Below are 9,172 nucleotides of genomic sequence, written 5' to 3'. Positions count from 1 at the left end.
CAATATGGGACAATGTCCCTTTGCCAGGGGGGGGGGGGAACTTAAAATTTCACATAAAAATTTCATTTCCCTCTATTTCCCGTTCACCCTATTTTAAGTATATCATATACTTAAAATACGACGACGACGGCGCGAGACTTGCCTTCTTCTCAACTCTTTAAAAGCTAGAAGAATAGCAATTGCTTATATACCCATAAAAACCTCTTCGTTTTCCAATATGGGACAATGTCCCTTTGCCAAGGGGGGAAACTTAAAATTTTACTTAAAAATTTCATTTCCCTCCATTTCCCATTCACCCTATTTTAAGTATATCATATGCTTAAAATCCCAACAATCCCCCAAATGAATGGGGAATGACTATATCACGGAAATATGCATGAAAAACTGTGTGATTCGCAAACAAGGATTAATTGCATCTGGATAAGTAGGTTTCCCTTTGAACTTTCCGTAGTGAACTTATGTCGGATATACTCGGTTAATCGGTAGATTTGATATCTTTGAACCGTCGAACTTTGGTGTATACCTAGACAACCATAAGTCACACAACTTACCCTTAACCGTCTTTGGTTCTCATTGTTGTGTTCGTTTCAGCCATGAACACCGCCTGGTTTCATAAGTGCGTAGAGAACTGGCCTTACAAAGTTCTCCTTGAAGCGGCTAACACTTCACACTTACATAGGTGATTCCTAAACGTGTCATCCCGTAGATACACTATTTGATATACCCCGTATCAAATTTAGAAATCATTAAAAAGCCTTAATGTTTTATCCTTGGTACTGAACATTGTCTCATCACGAGAATGGACCAAAAGTTTAGTTGACAATGTTGAACCGTCATTAATGACTTTGTTTGATCTCCTTGAACCTAGATCTTGGGATCTCCAGTCTTCTAGGTAGAGTTACTGCCACTATGACTTGTTCTTGGCCACAGTCCCATTCCCCTTGATGATTTCTCAACTACCTCTCTAGTTAGGCCTTTTGTAAGTGGATCTGACACATTATCACTTGACTTTACATAATCAATCGTAATAATTCCTCTAGAGAGTAATTGCCTAACAGTTTTATGTCTTCGTCGTATATGACGAGATTTACTATTATACATAACGCTCCCAGCCCTTCCAATTGCCGCTTGACTATCGCATTGTATGCATATTGGTGCCAACGGTTTGGGCCAAAATGGAATATCTTTCAAGAAATGCCGGAGCCATTCAGCTTCTTCACCGGCTTTATCTAAGGCTATGAATCCAGCCTCCATTGTAGAGCTGGCAATACAAGTTTGTTTGGACATCTTCCAAGATACCACTCCTCCACCAATAGTGAATACATATCCACTTGTAGACTTGGAATCAGTTGATCCGGTGATCTAATTTGCATCACAGTATCCCTCAATGACCGCAGGATATTTACTGTAGTGCAAAGCAAAGTCCTGGGTATGTACTAAATACCCCAAAACTCGTTTCATGGCCATCCATTGAGATTGACCTTGATTGCTCGTATATCGACTTAATTTACTTATAGCACAAGCTATATTTGGTCATGTACAATTCATGATGTACATTAAGCAACCAAACGCACGAGCATAATCCAATTGTGATATGTTTTGGCCTTTGTTCTTTGCTAATGCAAGATTCACGTCAATTGGAGTCTTTGCAACTTCAAAGCCCAAGTGCTTGAATTTTTCAAGTATTGTCTTAATGTAATGAGATTGTGACAATGCCAGACCTTGAGAAGTCTTATGGATCTTAATTCCCAGAATTAAATCAGCAACTCCCAAGTCTTTCATATCAAACTTGCCAGTTAGCATGCGCTTAGTCGCATTTATGTTGGCAATATCATTACTCATTATCAGCATATCATCCACATATAAGCAAACAATGACTATGTGATTTGAAACATTTTTAATGTACACACATTTATCACATTCATTTATTTTAAAACCATTTGACAACATTGTTTGGTCAAATTGCACATGCCATTGTTTGGGTGCTTGTTTTAGTCCGTAAAGGGACTTAACAAGTCTACATACCTTCTTTTCTTTACCTGGAACAACAAACCCTTCAGGTTGTTCCATGTAAATTTCTTCCTCCAACTCTCCATTTAAGAAGGCTGTCTTAACATCCATTTGATGAATTTCAAGACCATAAACTACAACTAACGCTACTAACGTTCGTATGGACGTAATTCTTGTAACTGGAGAGTATATATCGAAATAGTCAAGAACTTCTCGTTGTCTATACCCTTTGACCACAAGTCTTGCCTTAAATTTGTCAATAGTGCCATCATCTTTCATTTTTCTCTTAAAGATCCACTTAGAACCCAACGGTTTATTTCCAGGAGGAAGATCAACCAATTCCCATGTATGGTTGTTCAGTATGGATTCTATTTCACTATTGAGTGTCTCTTTCCAAAACAATGATTCCGAAGAAGACATAGCTTCTTTAAATGTTTGAGTCTCATTTTCCAATAAGAAAGTCACAAAATCTGGTCCAAATGAAGTAGACGGTCTTTGCGTCTTGGATCCTCCTGGTTAAGTGTACTTTCTTTTGTTTCTTCCCGAGGTCATTTAGATCCTTCACCAATCGACTCACATTCCTTTTTATACGGATATATATTTTCAAAGAACTCAGCATTATCTGATTCTATAACCGTATTATTACGAATGTCGGGATTTTCTGATTTATGAACCAGAAATCGATATGCTTTACTATTAGTCGCATATCCTATGAAAACACAATCAACGGTTTTCAATCCTATTTTTACCCTTTTGGGTTTAGGAACTTGCACTTTTGCCAAACACCCCCACACTTTAAAATAATTCAAGTTGGGTTTATTATTATTTTCAATAACCATTACATTCAGTTTGAAAAGGCCCTCAGTGAGGTAACCTTTTCCTACAAACATTTCGTTCTTACTTATTACAACCTTATCGGAAACAAAAACACATTTAGAACCATTCTTAACAAGAAGTCCAGTAGAGACTAAATTCTTCCTAATCTCGGGAACATGAAGGACGTTGTTCAAAGCTATCTTCTTATCTTTGATATTCGATTTTTCTGAGGTAGAAGGTTCTGATATCGGCTTCACCTCATCGACTGCAAACATTTCCTTTATTGCATGTTGTTCCCTGTAAACTGTTTTCACACCATCCATTGTCGAGAATTTCATCATTTGATGAAGGGTCGATGGTACTGCCCTCATGTTGTGGATCCATGGCCTTCCGAGCAGTGAATTATATCTCATGTCACCTTCGATGACATGGAATTTTGTATCTTGGATGGTCCCGGCCACATTTACTGTAGGATTATCTCCCCCTTCGCTGTTTCACTTGCCATGTTGAAGCCGTTTAAGACTCGAGATGCATGCACAATTTGGTCCTGTAGGCCGAGCTGCCTACGACCCTTGATCTGATTATGTTTGTTCAGCTACCTGGATCCACTAGAACACAAAATAGAAATTACCAGGGCATCGTTGTGCGGCTGATAAATGCCCTCCGCTTCTTCGTCATTGAACGATAAGATGCTTTTGGGCACATAACCCCGAGTCCGCTTTTCTCTGATGATCGACACCTTGGTACGTTTGAATATAGGCCCTTGTGGAACATCGACCCCGCCAACGATCATATGAATGACATGCTGCGGTTCTTCCTGCTCATTCTTTATGTTGGCATCTCTTTATGTGAAGTGATTCTTAGCTTGATCACTAAGGAACTCTTGATGGTGGCCCTCGTTGAACAATCGAGCTACCTCCTCCCTCAGCTATCTATAGTCTTCGGTCCTATGGCAGTGTGCCATGATATTTACACATCAAGTTTGGGTTCCTTTAAGAAGGATCGGTCTGTATAGGTCTGGGCCACCCGATGTCTTTGATCCTTCCAATAGCCGATACAATCCCTGATGCACAGACACTGAAATTATACTCCGATAATCGAGGTACTTCTACGGGATCATCATGTTTATCAAAACCACTCTTACTCATAAGTCCCCGAGATTTTTTCCCTCGATCATTTCTTCGATCATTACGAGGAGGATTGCGCCCCGAATCATTGTTTCTTCGATCTACGATATATGGCTGATACCGTTCTCTATTCGACCTTGGTTCCATGTCGGTATCCCTCGGGGATTAAACTGCCAATCTGTTTGGATGAACTGAACCCAAAGGGGCTCCCAGCTGGTCATCCTCGACCTTGATCTTCGATTTATATCGATTGTGCACATCTGCCCAAGTTACAACTGGATACTCGATCAGATTTTGCTTCAACTGTCGTGACGCTATCGAACTCCGCTCGTTCAACCCGTGGGTGAAAGCTTGAACGGCCCAATCATCTGTGACCGGCGGTAATTCCATTCATTTCCATTTGAAATCGGGATATGAACTCCCTTAGCATTTCATCACCCCTCTGTTTTATCTTAAAAACGTTCGATTTCTTTGTTGCGACCTTTATGGTCCCGGTGTGCGCCTTCACGAAGGCGTCTGCTAACATAGCAAATGAGTCGGTGGAATTCGGTGGCAAGCTGTGGTACCAAATCATTGCTCCCTTTGACAAAGTTTCCCCATTTTTTCAACAAAACCAACTCGATATCATCATCATTTAAGTCGTTTCCTTTAATCCCGCATGTGTACGAAGTGATGTGTTTATTAGGATCGCTTGTCCCATTGTATTTAGGTATATCAGGCATACGGAACTTCTTAGGAATGGGCTTGGGAGCCGCACTCTGAGGAAATGTCTTTTGCACGAACTTTTTTGCATCCAAACCTTTTAAGATCGGGGGTGCCCCCGGTATTTGATCAACACGGGAGTTGTATGTTTCTACTTTCTTGTCATTATCTTCGATTTTTTTCTCTCTCGACTCGATTCTTTTGGTGAGCTCCTCGAGCATCTTCATAATTGCAGGATCAGTCCCCGATCCATTACCGTTCGACCTTTCTGGCACCGGCTCAGTACGGCGAGTGATTTCTGGTTCGACCACACTCGGAGTTTTATGTTGACTTTGAAGTTGAGCGATAGCAACCTGCTGAGCCTGTAGCATCTCGAATATTACCTGGAGGCCAACTCCCCCGTCTCCTACACCCTCTGTTCCTTGGCCACCAGGTCGGCCTTCCCTACGTCCACTCCCTTCAGGATCTGCGCCTAAATCCGCATTCAAAGCAATGCGTAAATTGATATAGACCGGATTGACTGGTACACCCCCGGGATTAACCGATGGCACCCTGGCTCCTAAAGCAATTACGTTATCGTTTTCCCCGTGAATCCAAGACCATCATCACTATGTGCGGGTGCGTTTTGGGAATTTGACATGTTTTGACCCGAGAACAAAAATTCTTGACAAGAACAAGTGTGAAAATAACGTATGTTATCAGAATCAGTAACGAAATAATCACTATTATCCTTAGCCCCGCAGTGGGCGCCAAACTGTTTACCCTAAAATCCGAGTAACAATTATACTTGTATAGTGATTTTAAAGATATGTGGTTTATTCCAATACTAATTGATAAACAAGGAACCTAATGTATAAGTTAAAGGGTGAAGTAAATCAAACCAGTGTGCAAGCAAGCCTCGACCTCGAGCTATGGCAGCCTCGAGGTAGGTTAGTGAGAATAATAAATTATAAGGCAATTCAGATGAACAATAAGCAAGAAAGTGATGTATGTATATTCTCTTATCAATGATTCCTCCTCTTAGAAATGAATGGGCTCCACTTTATATAATAAGGAGTCCTAAATAAGGTACATTTCTATTTTTAGTAGGGAATCTTATTGGACAGTTGTCTAACTGCCTAGCACAAATCCGTTCCGGAATTTACGTCGTGATTTTAGGGCCGCTGCGGGAATCTCGCTCTTTGTGTTAAAAATCATAACGGTATTATCTCGAGGTTGGTCACACTCGGCCTCGGTGTTCATCGAGCACTTCAAACTTCAAGTCTTGCGATCCGCAATCGGGCTCGAGCCCGGTCCATTTTGAACTTAGGTTCGAAGCGACTCTTCGAACCTACGAAATCGGGCATACCTGATTTTGACCGTATACAAACTTAATTGAAATCCAATGGATAAACTTTTAAAGAAGTAAATCAAGTTCAGTTGAGCATTCTCATAACGTAGCAATAAGGTTTCAATGTTATACTCAGAATTTCCGTCACACGCGAAGCGATGAGAAAACTAGCAAGTGTTCAGAGTCAAATATAAAACGGGTTTTGCGAGTTTCTGTTCGTCTCGAACTGTACACCCCCGTGCCAAAAGAAAGTTTATAATATGTACATAGAATGACACTTTTTTTTTGTACCTATGGACTCTATGTGATCTGAATTTGCCAATGTAAATGATATTCAAACTTTAGCATATAAAGGGTTTAGATTCACAACAAAGAAACAAAACTCGGCCTTGACCGTGATTCGTGAATAGCAAAAAAGATTGAAGGCAAAAAAAGAAGTTAAAAGCTAAAACTTGCAGTGCTCCTGTCAATCAGAAATCAAAAGACTACTACTCCCACTCCCACGACACGTTATTCTAAAAAAAAACTGCAGATTATTGAAGTTTTCATCAGACTGACGTTTGCTGTAAAAAGCAAAAAGTCAGAAGAGTACTTACTCAGTGTTTGGCTAAATTTGTGTAAGCTTATGGCATCAGAATTCTTCCAACCTGTGCAATTTAATTCACCATCACTTTCACTAGCAACTTCAACTCTCCAAAATTTTAAAATCAGAATCTTGTACTACTCTATATTTGGACCTGGCATCTATATTCCAAAATTGGCTTCATGCTTAAAGTTGCACCACTTGGGAAATATGTGTGTATCTGTCCATTTTACTTGTGTCTTTAACCACTTAGCGGGAGAACTGCAAGGCCAGAATTCTCTACAGATGAGTCAATTTCTTTGATTTCTTACTTCATCTTGCCCTAAGAAACTACAGAATTTGGAGGGGAGAAAAGGAAATAATTTGGGTAAATTTTTAGGACAGGAGCAGAGGAGGCTAAAAGATTACAAATGATACCCAAAAACAGATATCAAACCCGTAAACTCGCAATTGACTTAAAAGTACATCCTCCGTTCCAATTTATGTGAACCTGTTTGATTGGACACGGAGTTTAAGGAAAAATAAAGACTTTTGAAATTTGTGGTCCTAAACAAATTAAAAGGGGGCCCAGGATCTTTGTGTGGTTATAAAAGCTTCTCATTAAGGCTAGAATAGTAAGTTTAAGCTAAATTATTTCCAAATATAGAAAGGGTTCATTTTTTTTGGAACGGACCAAAAAGGAAATAGGTTCACATAAACTGGAACAGAGGGAGTAGTATTCTTTTTACTTGGTTCGGGTTGGTGCAAGTAACATTAGATAAAACTCCTCGATTTTTCATTAAATTTTGTAGCATTTGTAAAGTACAAGATGAAAGTGTTAGTAAATTGTATTTGTAAAATAATTCTAGAGAAAATAAATAACGTAAACAGAAATATAAACCAAACACAAATTAATTCGAGCCCACTGAATTTACAGTGTTTCCTTAAGGAATTTAACCCCCTCCTAGTACCCAAGGTTATGGATTATTTCCTCACAGGATAGAACGAATTACACACTAGTTTAGTGATTCTTCAAACACCAGTGTTCAGGGGCGGATTTACCAAGGGTGAAGCGGTGTCACGTGACACCGCTTCGTCGAAAAATTTAACAAATTATATACATAAAACTGATATGTGAACATTAAAAACCTTATAAATATAAACGGATGACACCACTTGCAAAACACATTGCTTTGGTGCAGTGGAAAGGACCTTACATTTTATTAGGGTGGTGGCAGGATCCCAGCTTGTAAGTTGGGCTTCTTTTTTCCCCTTCTATAGCAAAATACTAAATATATCAACAATCTCCCCCATCCCACCCCCCTCCTTTTTTTCTTCTTCTTATTGAATGTTAATGACAATTACATTAGGGCATTTAAAATACTTTTTGTTTATATGATCTTATAACGATTTATCTATGTGTTCATTTTTTTTTAATGTGACACCGCTTGTAAGAAGTTTTGCGTACGCCACTTCCAGTGTTTCAGCGAACACAAAGTTCGGTAGCAAATTACAGTTACTGTTGCTTTCTTTGAAGTTAAAACAATGCAGAAGAAGGAGGAGAAACTCAGAAAATCGTATGGAAAATCTGAGAGAATGGACTTGTATCTATAACCAATGTTGGGCTGAAATCTGAAGAGGTGCAACTCTTCAGAATGACTGGTTATGCAAAACGGCCATAGCATAAATGCCATAACACAAATGGCTATTTACTCAACAATAAAGAGGAAAAATTGAAGAGGGTAGTTAATTTCTGTTACAAAAACAGAAAACGGAAAAATGAAAACAGTTGGATTTTAATATTAATATTCTTGGATTTAATATTAATATTTTATTATTAAAATGAATATTTAATAACATTTCTGTTAATATTTACTATTAACAAACAAATTTAGTCCAAAAAATTAATCAATCAATCATTTGACCAAATCCAAATCCAAATCCAAATCCAAATCCAAATCCGAAGCCGAATCATTTGACCAAATCCGAATCCGAATCCGAATCTGAAGCCGAATCCGAAGCCGAAGCCGAGTCGAGCGAGCGACGACGACGACGACGCGAGGCTCGCCTTCTTCTCAACTCTTTAAGAGCTAGAAGAAGAGCAATTGCTTATATACCCATTAAAAATGTCACGATCCAAATTCCACTATGGGTCGTGATGGCACCGGACACCGTTGTTAGGCAAGCCAACCATAAATACTTAATTAAATTCTCATTTAAATAATTGTAAAAAATCTGATTTTCCTTCAATTTTACTAGTAAAAGACACTCATTTCAAATTAAATATGAAAGTCAAGAAATCAATACAAAATACCCCATAATCATCCCAAAACCCGGTGTCACAAGTGCATGAGCATTTATTAGGGAATAAAATAAAATACAGTAACTGTCCGGAATACAAGGTGGACAGAAATGAAAATACAGCACAATACTCTGAAGGAGACTCTATGGGCTGCGGGCCGTCTCGATAAATGCAGCTCACCTAGGTCTCCGTACCAATCATGCCGCTATGCCACTAAGCCGCTAGCCACACCTGAACCTGTGCAACAAAAATGCACCGCAAGTGTAGTATGAGTACGAAACAACGTGTACTCAGTAAGTATCCCGCCTAATCTCGAAGAAGTA

This window comes from Nicotiana attenuata, chromosome 1 (genome assembly GCF_001879085.1).
Source record: "Nicotiana attenuata strain UT chromosome 1, NIATTr2, whole genome shotgun sequence".
NCBI lineage: Eukaryota > Viridiplantae > Streptophyta > Magnoliopsida > Solanales > Solanaceae > Nicotiana > Nicotiana attenuata.
This window is presented reverse-complemented; position numbering follows the sequence as displayed.